Source organism: Lolium rigidum, chromosome 5 (genome assembly GCF_022539505.1).
Source record: "Lolium rigidum isolate FL_2022 chromosome 5, APGP_CSIRO_Lrig_0.1, whole genome shotgun sequence".
In the NCBI taxonomy this organism is placed as follows: domain Eukaryota; kingdom Viridiplantae; phylum Streptophyta; class Magnoliopsida; order Poales; family Poaceae; genus Lolium; species Lolium rigidum.
In genome coordinates, this window is record NC_061512.1 from 247,346,673 (window position 1) to 247,361,253 (window position 14,581).

The 14,581-nt window shown below is 45.4% G+C and overlaps 1 long non-coding RNA gene across 1 annotated transcript; it reads right to left on the reverse strand.

The window, feature by feature from the left end:
- Positions 1–7,333: 7,333 nt before the first annotated feature.
- On the reverse strand, positions 7,334–8,282 carry LOC124658119. Its single transcript, XR_006989022.1, has 2 exons — positions 7,913–8,282; positions 7,334–7,836 (listed from the first exon to the last, which is right to left on the reverse strand). It is a non-coding gene; the product is annotated as an uncharacterized LOC124658119 (long non-coding RNA).
- Between the last annotated feature and the right edge of the window lie 6,299 nt (positions 8,283–14,581).

Below are 14,581 nucleotides of genomic sequence, written 5' to 3' on the forward strand. Positions count from 1 at the left end.
GGAGAGGCCAGGCCATCCCCGGCCCCCCCGGGAACGCTCGGGGACTCCGGATGAGAGAAAATCGCGGGAAACGTTTGGTGGCCCCGACCTGTCGGCGACAATGGCATGGGTTTCTACGGCAATACCCTCGTCTTCCCGATCTACGGCACTACCCTCGTCTTCCCGATCTACGGCAATACCATCGTCTAACGAAAGCTTTGAACTCTCAAGTGGTGCAACATAGTCAAATTATATATAATTCGAATAAACATAAAAATTACATATAAAAACTTTAAAACAAACTTTAACTATTTCTTCTTCCTAGATGGCCCCGCCTCATCGTCGTGGCGGCGACGCTTCCGGCTCGTCACCTCCTCGTCGGAGGAAGTTGAGTCCTCCTCGTCGCTAGCGTCCTCATCAGCCTCTTCGTCGTCCTCCTCCTCCTCCTCCTGCTCCTCGGCTTCTTCCTCGGCCTGCTCCTCGGCCTGCTCCTCGGCCGGCTCCTCGGCCTGCTCCTCGGCCTCTTCGTCCTCCTCCTCGTCGTCATCCCATTCGTCCTCGCTGGCCGGCGGGGGGAATCGTCGCTGCTGGACGATGCAGCTTGATCCCACCAATGGCGCCATCCAGGCGGCTTCCCCTCGCTGTCGGTGTCCGATGGCCAAGAGCGATCGCTCATGGTTGACAGAAGATGGTGAGGAGAAAATAGATGAATGGCATCGGCCGTTGGAAACCGTATATGTAGGTCTCTCGACGAAGAGAGCGTCGGTTGCTCTTCCGCGGAGTTCATGCTCCATTACGGCGGTTGTCGCGTCGAGGCGACTTCGACCGTTCCCGACGAGGCGTTTGGGCTCTCCAGACCACTTCGCGGACCATTACGGAGGTTCAAAGCGACGAGGGCACTCCGACGGTTGCCCTTCCCGGCGACACCATCGCTATACACGCGGTGGGTGAAGGCGACCATGCCCTTCCCGGCGACACCATCGCTATACACCACTGGAAAAATAGGCCTCCCCAGGCCAAAAAATACATCCATCCGGCGCTAAATAGCGCCGGATTTCGACCTGGGGAGCCCAACGGCTGGGATGCTCTAGCTAGTTGCTACGAGTGGCTTGCTAATTTGTTTTGACAGCGTTACAGTGGTAGTTCTGCTCCAGAAAACCGCGAGAAAGTCCAGCAGAAGAATTGCCATGGCATCTCGATCTACTTCGACCACTTGGCTCGTCGTTCCGTACCTAAACCGGGTGACTTCCATGTCAAGACAATGACGCGGACCAGGGACCCGCCCGTGTGGTTTCTGTTCACCCGGCGTCTCGATTCAGAGGCGTCAGCTCAGTCGTCGCCGTCGATCGCCGGCTCCTCCCTAGAAGTTTACACGTAGCTGTGGGCAGGGGGCACACAGAACTACAGAACCAACGTCGCCCGGTGCGTCCAACGGCCCAAGTGCCTTCCTCTGACCAATTTCGGCCCAGTTTTTTTGGCGGCTTCTTCGAGAAGCTGCCCTTCCCCCAGCTTCCTAGGGAAGCAAGTGATAAAATTTTGTGAGGCTTCCAAATTAGTTTAGCCTTAGCTATTCTAGAAGCCTCGGAAATGTTTAGAACCGGCTTCCCCAGGAAGCTGGGGGAGGGCAGCTTCTCCGAGAAGCCGCCAAAAGAACTGGGCCGAGCTCTGTCCCGTTCTATCAGTGAACTATGAAAGGCACTCATGATGTGGAATGCCAATAAGAGAACTGCGAAGAATATCAAAGGAAAAGCAAAACAGTGAAGGGAAACAAATGTGTATGTCCAGTTCAAAAAAAAAAACATGTGCCTGTGTGTCTTTCCATTTTGGGAGCTCAGCGCTCATTTTCCCATTTGCCTCTCTCTACTCCCGCTCCTAGTTGAGAGTCATCTTGCCATCTCCGGTTCTCCCCTCTCTTATCGCCGACCGCTCTGGCATTCGACATTGGGAGGGGAGAGGTTGCCCCCGTGCATAGTAGTAGTACTACTAGAAGATATAGGTTTAGCAAGGGGAAAGGTAGCCCTTTGGGAACCGGTCGGTGGATCCTCTCCAACGCAGCAACACGCCTCCTTGATTCCAATCTTCTTGCATGGATTTTCATGGGCCCACACATCAAAGAAGCCCCTACAGGCTACGACGATGTACTCCCTCATGTTTTTATATATAAGACTGTTAAGTATTAAAGCAAAAGGAATTACCTAATAATTTATTCCACAAAATATAAATTACATGAATAAAAAATGTACTACTAAAAACATTTCTTAAATAAGAATAAAATGATATACTTTTCGTGACATGCAACTCGTATTTTGTTGGTTACATTATTAGTCAAAGCACTACCTAAAAATATGTGGTGGCTTTATATACAAAAAGGGAGTGAGTGTACTGTAGTTTGAAGCTTGGTCCCCTCGATCTGTTTCGAAATTTTCTACTCAACAATCACCATAGTCACCCTTCCACTTGGAGCTCGGGTTCCACGGATCCCTTGTTTTAAAAAATGCAAAAATAGCATCTTGAAGACTCAAAAAAAATCTGACAAAACCTAGATATGCATAATATTGTACTTTACCAATGTGCAAAATCTCAACTCAAAATACCTATATTCATGGTTGCTTTAAAATGTCAATTCTGACATCTAAAGTCATGAACAATGTGAAGTTTTGAACCCTCAAATCTATCAAATTTTATCACTTTTGTGTAGCCCCAAATATATTGTATTTCGATTTGAGATTTTGCACTTTGAATTAAAATATTTTCTACATATAGGATTCTTTTCAGAATTTTTAATATTTTTGAAGAACTAGGCTTCATGGAGCTCTGTCTCTATTTGGGTTTCCACCCTTCTAACACACATGTTTGTTCTCCAATACAAAGGGCACGTCATATCTTTTGATACTAGTTGACGTACAATTAATATTATTATTTAAACATAAGAGCATCCCCACTCGTTGGCGCTCCCCACGCCCAAATCCGGCGAAATTTTCGTCCGGATTGGAGGAAGATTTGGCGTGGGGAGCGCCGAAGTTCCAGCCGTCCCCCCGGCAGGAAACCCCCAACCTCGACCATTTGACATATTTCAAACAAATTTAACATAAAATTTAACAAGTTCGGCGATCAAGAGTACGAAAATTGCTGAAACAAATTCGGCGATAATCAGTACAATGTTTAACAAGTGCTGAAACAAATGAAGCACACAATTTCACAATTTTTCAAACAAATTAGACAGACTAGTTGGCGTCGGCGTTGGCGTTGCCTCGGAGCCTCCATATGTGCTCCACTAGATCATCTTGCAGCAGCTGATGCATTGTAGAGTCTCAAATCTCCTGACTCATAGCAATTAAGGCGGCCCATGATGGAGGCACCTGGTGATTAGGTTGTGCAAGAGGACCCTCTCTCTCTCTCATATGGTGCTTCTTGCTCAGCCAGAGGAACCGGATGCTTTCGCTCATTTTCAATAATCATATTGTGTAGGCACACACAGCAGTTCATCACCTCCCACATCTGATCTTTGGACCAAGTCATAGCGGGGAACCCGACGACGACAAATCTCTGCTGGAGGACACCAAATGCACGCTCGACGTCTTTTCGGCAAGCTTCTTGTTTCTTGACAAACTCGCAAAGTTTGGGGGTGCTAGGATTCGAGATAGTCTTCACAAATGTTGCCCACTTTGGATAGATACCGTCCGCAAGGTAGTATCCTTTGTTGTAGTGCCGACCATTGATCACATAGTCCACCGGGGAGCATGACCCTCAACAAGCTTGGAAAAGACCGGGGAGCAGTTTAGGACGTTGATGTCATTGTTGGATCCAGGCATACCAAATAAAGAGTGCCAAATCCAGAGATCATGGGTAGCCACCGCTTCAAGTATCACGAGTGCAGCCTTTTTTGTGACCCTTGTACATTCCCTGCCACGCAAACGGACAGTTCTTCCATTGCCAATGCATGTAGTCAATGCTTCCAAGCATCCCTGGAAAACCTCTAGCTTCATTTGTTGCAAGGATCCTCTCAGTGTCTTCGACAGTGGGTGATCTCAAGTAATAGTCCCCGAACACTGCTATGACGGCCCTGCAGAACCGGTAGAAACAATCAAGGGCGGTGGACTCCGCCATCCGAAGATAGTCATCTGCGGTATCACCGGGAGCTCCATACGCCGAGCATCCTCATAGCCACTCGTGCACTTCTGCAGTGACGAAAATCCAACCAAACCGAGTGCAATCCGCCTTGCATCTGAAGTAGGGATCAAAGTGGCGGATGGCATACACAATTTGCAAAAATAGCTTTCTGCTCATCCTGAAACGACGCCGGAAAACACTCTCACCGTGCAATGGATTGTCGGCGAAGTAGTCGGCGTACAACATGCAGTAGCCCTCCATTCGCTGTCTCGGCTTGCACTTCCGGCGACCTCGTGCCGACCCACCACGTCGACCGCTTGCCGGTCCGGCGTACATGCTAGCCAAGCAACCAAGGATCATCATGTGCTCGTCGTCTTGGGCGGCTGCTGCCATCTCTTCTTGCATAAGCTCGACGAACATCTGCTCCTCCTCTTCGTCCGAGTCCATGGCCGGCGAGGCAAATGGACGAACACCGACGGGCGTGGTCGAGGCAACCCGAGCCGCGAGCGACGAGGAGCAAGCGAGCCGGCGGAAGAGCAGCCAGATAGGCCGTCGTCCAAAGACGGCGGAATATAGGCAGGTGGGGAAGGAGGGGCGGCGGGATGTGGGCAACAAGCCGGCGGGGTGGTGCCGGCGGCGAGAGAGATACGAGGGGTGGGGGAGATTTTGAGCAACGTGGCGGTGGGGTTCGTGCGTCGAGTCACCGACAGATCGGGCCCTTCCCCGCTTTTCACTCGTCCGGAGTCCCCGAGCGCTCCCCGGGGGGGGCGGGGGTGGCGTGGGCTCGCCGGATGGATGAAGGGCCAAATCCGGACGAAAACGAGGAACCGGGGGCGCGACTGGGCCGATTTACGCCGTCCGGATGTAAAAAATGCTCGCCGGGGGCCTGTTCGGGGGACGAGTGGAGATGCTCTAAGGCCTCTAGGTCGGTTTTATAGATAAAGCCACGAACGGGCAGCGCATATGCATAGTCTGTTACAAGCAAGCACACACTCATCCACACAACACAGTTTTGTTCGATCCACCCAGGATCAGACTACTTCAACACGAAGGCAGGTAAGTTCGAGAATAACATGGCACATGTGGATAGTAAAAGGACATGTCTAGCTCTAGTCTGTGTGGCGTCATTACCGCGTCCACGGCCTCGTACAACAACGTCTAGTCCCTCGATATGACCAGAACCCTTCAACCCTGCATATGAAGAGATATTTGGAAGAAAACATTAGCCAGATTTCCAATCAACTTCCTTTCTATGGTTAGTTTGTTGCAAATGTACCACAATGTACATCCAGCACTGTGCCACAAAAGTGAACCAAACTAATCTATAAAAGAGGCCCGGTGTGCCATTACTAATTAATTGCAATGAAATTGCAGCCTTGCTGGGTTCCAATAACATTGCGAGATCTCACTAGCTCCTGCCAAACAAAACGAGCGGTGGGCATGCAAAGATGATGTGATTGCAATCCTCAAGATCCCTGCATAGAGCACATGCCCCATTTGAGGGGGCATGGCGTTTCACCACCCGCTCACACGATGGCAATCGACCATGATAAGTTGCCAAAGGAAAACCTTTATCTTGGGAGGAACCATTGTGACCCCCTTGAAGTGTGTGACTATCCCGTCCTACGACAGACCAAGATAGATAGATCTAGTCGAGTATACCCCAGATGCTTCAAGCGCCCATGAGACTTCGTCATCCAAAGTATCATCAGGTAGCGCCTGAATCTCTCTACACAGGTTATCCCACTCCACCGCTTCGAGGAGACCAAATTATCTTTAGAATCTGATGTGCCACTCCCCCGGTGTCCCTTCTAAAACGTGGATGCCCTGAACCATGATAAAAGGGTTTGCGCAACAAGTTTACAGTCACGGAACCAAGCTCACAGAGGGGCATTCCCAGACCACTAGTCAAGCCAGAAGAAGGTTTGTTTCCTATTCCCAACATTGTGTTTGGCACATAATTTGAAGTACCATTTTCTTCTGAATGGCATTCCAACACTGAAATGACGGTTACGAAAACCTAGCTTGCATAGACGCACAAATATAGACCGATAGTGTGGGTCTATTATAAAGAAAAGGGCTAAGCTATTGGATTCAAATTTTAAGCTGTTGTGCTGATAATGTACCCTATCCATGTAGTGTTCTTATTTTAAAGTACAACGTCAGTATATATCATGCCATCACATCAGCAACTACGCTAAAATAGCTGACGTGAGTGACCCTAAAAAAAATAGCTGACGTGAGTGATCCCTAAAAAAATAGCTGACGTGAGTGATGATTAATTTGACGGCAAAACAGAATTACGGAATAGTATGATTTCAAGAACTCGGTATCATCGGACCATTTTCTAATCATGGGACCCACGGACCACAAAGTCGTGTTTCACTCCGATAGGTGTATCATATTTTATGGCTCCTGCTCTAGCCTTTAGGCCGTTTTGTCATTACAAGTCAAACAGGCAACATATTTTGTGCGGATCTTTTTTAATCTTTCTCCACTTATTCCGTACTTCACGTCACTTCTCCACTCGTTATAGCCGTTTTCGGCACGGCTTATGAAAATTAATTTATCTATTTTAACAAGTTCTTTAAATAATTCTTAATTTATAGACACTACGTACTAAATATTGAGTCCGCCTACCGAAAATACCCAACGGAACCCGGCAACGGGCGAGGATGAAATCGCGCCCGTCACCTTGTTCAAGATTAGGAATGTATTAAGAGATAAGTACGTATTTGGGCTCTGCCCACAGATTAGCTCGGTTTATATTCGATGTATTTGGCTCACGCGCTTTGCAATAACTGAAGGAAGGTCCCGACACGAGTTAATGCTGGCCAACGGTCACCTGTACTACTAATTCACATCCGTGTAAAAATGTTGTACTACATTACTTCCTGGATCATATATTCTGATATTAAAATCTGCATAAAAAAATCTGAATTGCATTTGGTTATTTTGAAAGACTTCATGATATCTCCAAGATAAAAGAATTATTGAATATTCAGTAATTACAAAAACACAAGGATCTTTTCTCATAATGAAAATAGCTTCATCTAGCTCAATTCTAAATCAACATTCATTCAATCTGAATACAACTTTCAGCATGCACACATCAGTCTCTGAATTTCCAAAACCGACATGAACCGAGTATCACAGTTAATTGTGTCATTAGCCATCATTTAAAATAAATTCAATGGAATATCATCTTCGCCAAACTCAATTATCCACCAAACAACCCCAAGAATCAGCATGATTTCATCGATAATTCAGAACAGGTTTAGTGGATAATCATCAACGGGCCAAATTCTGAAAAAACAAAATACTACCAAAATGGATCCAAAACGACAACCAACCAAAAATCTGTAGTAAATCAAGTCAAATCCTCACCGCGCAGATATGGGATGGCCATGATAATTCTCTCTAGAATCCCAGCGCATGAAACACTGGCCATTTTTCCTTGTCTTGGAACCAAGATGTCCAGATGCTATGATTCTATGAATCTATGAATCTGGGCAGGACAACAGCAAATCAGGCCACGAGCACGAAGCCATGATTTCACCGGGGCTGGGTATGCCAGCTTGTTGGGCGAGCTCCTCGTCGACCGAGAGGATGAAGCCAGCGAGCTCTTCGCCTCTCTCTCCGTTGCTTCATCGTGCTCCCGGCTCCGGCCGCCTCCGGCCGCCCCCGTTCTCGCCACTATTGTGTAGATGAGCGAGAGAGAGAGCGTAGGTGCCAGTCGCGAGAGGGCTGGAGAGGCTGATTTTGCTGCCTGAGATGCACAAGATTCAGAACAATATATCATTAACTTGGCACGGATGTTTACCTTCGTATCCACCCAGTATCATCAGCAGATTTTGCAACACCGTTGGGCAACCTCTCTCTGGGATACCATTCCGCCGGCACCACCCCCGCGGCGTACCGTTGGTGATCTGGAGGGCTGCCATCAGACGAATCGTCCTCTTTCTCCTCCTCGACAGTCTCCAGTCTTCCAGTTGATGGCCCGAAAATTAGTGAATCCGGGATACCAGGCAGGGCATCTGAAGTGGCTGGATCTAGACTGTTTTCAGAAGACAGAGAAGGGATTTTGCTCACTATTGTGCATATGGGGGCCATGATTGGTCGGAAGCTCACCTCGGACACTGGGCGAGGGCGGCCATGGCTCGGTTCGCTGTCGTTGGACTTCACGGGATCTGGCGATGGCCACCTCTCCTGCTAGACCGAAACGGGCGGGGAAGATATACAGTGACTAAGAGAGCTTGATGTTTGAGATGGCAGGGTCCAGGAGCAGTCACCGGAGACAAGGGGGATGCACCTGACATAAGAATTTAATTCCCTTGGTACAGCATGCTGCCCGCTATACTGCACCATGCGCTTAATTCGTAGTAATTAGCCACCCACTTGCGTACGCTGCAGTCGTGTATAAATCTGCGTATCAAACTAAGTGGAAAATGATTAAACATCGTATTAGCCGGACGCTATATTAGGCACTAATCGCGCGGCGCCACTCGACGACCAGGATCTCGACCTTGCGCGTAGCCGGGTCCCAAACGTGCGGGTCGGTCCACCTACCTCATTTTCTTGCTTGCAAGTTTCAGATGTTCCGTAGAGGTGAGCAGCTATGATTATAATGTGTTTCGCAAAAAAAATATAGACGTCCCACCTGTACTTTTGGAGCATAAACTTAAGGTCTATATGTTAAAAAAATATGATGATTATTTCAAGATATGATATGGCTAGCTGTTAGATTGGTTGAAGATATGATATGGCTATTAGATTATTTCAGGGGACGTAAGTTTGAGCCCTTCGAAAATGCAGGTCCATTGGTAGTGTAGAACTGCATGCTCTAACCAATGCAACCAAAAGACTGATCTGATGGAAGAGATTAGGCAATGCATTTATACTTCAACACTCCCCCTCACGTGTGGCTCCCTCAGGCCTAAACGTGGACCGAAAGTGGGCTGCAGTATTTTTATTTTATATTGTGCCAGCCGGGTCTTGAACTCAAGACCTCTTGGCTCTGATACCATGTAGAACTACATGCTCTAACCAATGCAACCAAAAGACCGATCTGATGGAAGAGATTAGGCAATGCATTTATACTTCAACAGGTAGGGCGCTAAAATAAACACTTGCCAAGACGTCATAACATGTCCATCTTACACGGGGTCCAAGGGGATAAAAAAATAGCTACAAATGGACTTATTCGTGGATTGTTATCATCACCTGGCTTACGATATTTTTTAAAATAAAAGCAATATATATTAATTATATTTAGCCTCAACATCAATATAATGTTAAAAACTAGATGAGACATTAAGGATGCACCCAACTAAAAAGAAAAAAAAAGAAAATTCAGATCGCCCCCCATGATTAATTATGTATAGCCACTCGCAGTTGGACCCAAAGCGCTACCAAATACAACATCATAACTATAGAAGAGGTTCTTCGAAGCGACACCTCTAAAAAAGGAGAAGTGCACCAGCGTTACCATCACCCGACCAAAGATTGTAGGTTTTCATCTAACTCTCCAAACAATGCCTTTTCAACAGGGATAGCCATTGTCAGTTACAACCAATAATTATAAGATCTTAGGTTTTCACTCTGGATATTGAGACTTGAAGAACACACCAAAACAGAAGTCCCCAAGTGCTAATGCTCCCACTTGCCGAGGATGTCGCTGCACATCATCAATTAGTACGCTCACATGCATGTGTGCAATCCGAAAGGGAACAATGTCTTGCAGCCGTGACCACACAACAACCCATGAAGCAATATATCCATCCTATCCAAGACTATGCTTCCGTCAAGATCTTCTGATCTTCAAACGATAGTCATCTTGACATCCCCGCCATGTGACAACACCATGAAAATCGCAAGCATCGACATGTCCCATGGTGTCGGGTGAGGTCCCGTTGAAGTCTCACGGACAGAAAGTCGTGCACGTGCGTGGCCGGATCCTATCCAAACTAGAGGTCCAGGAGCACCATATTCCAATCCGTGAAATCCGTCGGGGGAGTAATGCGGAACTCGTCGGTGGCCATATCTTGGATGATTGACAATAGGAATATCGGTAGAATTGGTCCGATGAAAAGCACTCGCATACCTCCTTTATTCGAGCCACAGTACCAGCGAGAATCAGCCTTGATGCCATCGTTGTTGCAGGTCACTGGCACCTTGTGCTTCGAGGGCCGCTGCCCTGGCTCCCAACGTCCACCGCCAACGTCGTGCCACACCGACCATAGCGTTTTTCTGTGCGGCCTCGGTGTCTCTGTAGACTAAGAGGCCTTGGCCCGCCGGGGTCCCTCCGTGCGGCTTCGGTGCCGTTGAAGACGACGACTGGGGCGACAGTTAGCGACATGAAAGACCATAGAGAAATGTAATGGTTCTTTATAGCTTTACTGAGGCATTGGCCAACTGTATACTCCACTCATTTAATATTAGGAAAAAAAATCATAAACTACGTCAATAGTTTAAGCACGTAACATTTGACCTAACTTTTAGAAAAAAAGTAATCAACATCTATAATGTTAATTTGATCTTACTTTTTTTTGTGAAACACGCAAACACTCACAAAAGGGTTTAAACTATGATGAGCTGCGGATGTTACTACGAGGCTCCTAACCATCTAACCACAAGTTTGTTCTCAATTTTTGATCTTACTAGATACATCGTTCAATGTATTATCTTAGTCAACCTTTACATTATGTGATTCCAGAAGAATGTATAATACGCCTTTCTTAATGTATTTTGATTGTTTGACTCCTTCCAGACCTGTCCCAATCGTCCCCCTCGACAGTCGACACCGCGTCCTCCGCTCGTTCCCTGGGCGCACCTCGCGCAAGAACAAACACACGTGCCCCGTACGTCCCATATGACACACAAACAAGTGCGCCTCCCTCCACACCATCATCTTCCCCCAGCTTCACACCTCTCCGCTCCATCACAACATCCAAGCACAGTAAACACCTCGCGCCACAACAAACCTTCGCTTTCCCCTCTCCCCTCACTACATCACGGTAGGGTTTTAGGGGCACATTTTTGTGCCCTCAAATGTATAATATGTGCCCCCAAAACCTTTAAAGGCATAAAAAAATGTGCCGAATTTACTTGCTACTCGGAAAGTATTAAAGGCACTTCAAAAATGTGCCCTCATAGGTAATACCTTTTAGGGCACATTTTAGAATGCCTCTAAAAGTTTTAAGGGCACAAATTAGATATGCCCCGAAAAAAATTTAGGGCACATCTTTTGCATGCCTTAAAAACTTTAGAGGGCACATCCAAAATGTGCCGCCAAAACTTTAGAGGGCACATCTAATTTGTGTCCCGATAAGTTTTAAGGGCACATCCAAAATGTGCCCCAATAAGTTTTAAGGGCACATCGAAAATGTGCCCTAAAAAGTTTAGAGGGCACATTTAAAATGTGCCCCAAAAACTTTTAAGGGCACATCCAAAATGTGCCCCGAAAACTTTTGAGAGCACATCCAAAATGTGCCCTGAAAAGTTCCAAGGCACATCCAAATCAATTTACAAATGTTGTTGCATGTATGCAAATGCTGCTCTATTTAGTTTACAAATGTAGTAGCTCACACAATCAAAGTACACAGTTTTCAAATGATGTAGCTTTTGTAATCATATAGCATTTCAAAATTCAGAAAACATTTTTAAAATACAACGTCCACACAACCTCAGTAGACATATAGCATTTGAAATGTGTGTATATACAATAATCACAGTACACATAACTGACACGGAGCCAAGCTTGTGATTGAACTACTTGGTGTATACCACCTTCTGCTTGTTCCCTGGTGTCGTCGAGTACAGGCTTGCCAGCCGCCTCGCGCACTCCCTTCAGTTCCAAACACAACAACATATCAAGAGTTAAATACTGTGTAAATGGATACCGCTAGAAAGAAATGATTCAATCAGTTCTATCCAAAAGCATACAGAAATGCAATGGTGGTAGTACCACTCATTCTAGGAGTTCACATGGTTACAAGCAAAATGATGTGGAAGGCACCTAGCAACGCAATTGACAGAACTACAAAGCCTCATATACAGTTCAATTAACAGAACTACAAAGTCAAGTCTCACAAAGTCAGGTTTCACAAAGGAAAACTTACAGTAACTCCACTTGCAAATGCACATTACAACACATCAATCTGCAGTAGAGTTACTGAAAGCTGGGTCAATGTACTTTGAGCTGGACATGACACTGAATTTTAGTGTTTGCATGCATAACAGCATAAACCTGATCCTACACAACGCAGTAGGGGGAAGGGTTGGTTCTGGAATTGAACTCTGTATACTACTACTCCTGTTGTCTTAAAAGTTAAAGTAACAAGTACTCCTTTTGTCTGTACCTTATTTCTCAAGGCTTAACTGAAACTCTCTCCCTGAGACCCTCACCGAAGATGACATAAATATAACCCCAGTTTTCTGCACTCTAAAATTGAACCAATATGTGTGTGTATTCATATGCCAAGTATAAATATTTTAGAGGAAAAGGAACAAAATTCGTTGAACCCCATCAGAGTTGAACTGACCTAAAGCTCCTCGGTTCCCCCGAAATCAAGAACTATATGCACATAAACTATCTACATGGAGACAATATGTAACAATGATAAATCAAAAGCTATTTTCTTACTGAGCACTCCATAAAAAGAACTCCATTGATCATAAAAAATACCTTCTAAACAGAAACGGCTACGGATCATGCTAATAAGTTATAACCATCATCTGTAGTAACACAACAAAGCATGTTCAATTGAACAACAAAAATCTTTGCAAGGGGAAAAGAATGATAAGGGGGGTGGGGAGGGGGCAGGGATAATAAGAAAATGCAATATGTTAGCTAGTCGTGCTCAGCTGGTCATTTCATCAAGAAAATTCGATGGCATAGCTCTTGCAAGGAGATAAAGTTCGGCTAACAACAAACCTGATAGAGCTTGAGGGCAGGTAGTAAATGAGGGTGACATGGGCCATCTGCTGCTCCAATGTCACGTCGTCGCCGCCCTCATCCGACGTCGCACAGGCCATGGCAGGGCCCTCTGCTGTTCTGCTCCTCCACAGCTATCTTCTCCTTGCCCTAGTCACCAGATGAACATGAAATCTTCATACAGACACTCACCATCTGGTAGAAATATAATCCCTGTAAGGAGGGCTGGAACATAGGAAACATATAATCCAGCTTGCCTTGCAGTTAACATATCAAATGTAATGGAAAACCCAAATGTAATGTCAAACTTGACTCATCAATGGTACTTCTTCCAGCTTTGACAACACCATCTGCTGGAATGCGGTCCTAGACATTGCCTGAGTTAGTAGAGGTTATACTGGTAGGAGGGTAGCATGCGAACATATATAAGCTACCATTTAGGAACTTGTATTTGCGTAAGCGTTTAGCATACAAGCAAGTAACAAGTTAACACTAATAACTGAAAAAAAATATGAAGCAATTAAACTATTGCCATGAAAAACTGTGCATAGAGACTTTAGTTAATCTGTGTTTGTCTGTATGAATTTTATTTACTCACCCCAGGCAACACTACTGTGGTTCCTCAACAAATGTCTTCCATCCCTGCAAGAAAATCAGTTGTATAAAATAATAAGCATGGTACACTAAGGACATATGTTAGGATGCAAAGTAATGTTTATAAAATAGAGCGGTTGTAGAATAAAATGGAACCTAAATTATGAATTTGCCCAACAAAATCTGAAAAGCAGCGACAAGGATGCGGTTCTGGTAAGAATTCAAATTCCTGATTCTTCTGTTTTGATGTATCTGAGGCCATGCATGCAACTATGCAGAAATGAAATCCTTCCAGGAAGAGAGTAGGAGTTACCGGCTTTGGAATGAAGGCTGCAACTGAACTGACTGCAAGAGATGAAAGAGCGCCTAAACCAACCAACGTATTCATGTTTGGAGACCCCCTGAATAGACTTTTCAATCCGTCAAGAATTAGTCGTCGACCAGGACCAGCAAATGTAAATATTGAGAGTGACAAATGAAATCCAGTGGAATGAAACAGATGCATCAATGGTGCATTAACTCCAAAGAGATAGAAATATGTCCCAGTAGGCAAACAGCGCATAATGCCCAAGATACAGCAAGTTCACGGCCTAAAAGAGAAATCAATGTCATGTTAGTTACAGAATTGTCATCTTTTTTCATAATAAAATGTTGACTTGGAGGAAGCTCGTAATATTGATGGCTAATTGTTAATGCAAATGAAGTTTACCACTTTGTTTCAGATTCTCAAATTTCTCATCCATCTTTCTTTCAAAAACTTTCTGTGAACTGACTTTTGAAAAATCTGCAAGTATGATAGACATTTATATGAGACTGGATATACTGGCACATGGCAGAAAACTTTCGAGGGGGTTTCAGACTTTAACTAGAGTACAAAGCAGGAAAAAGGAGAATACATCAATACAAAAGCTATTTCATCTGTCTTAAATTACAAAGTACAATGTGAACAATACTTTGGAATAT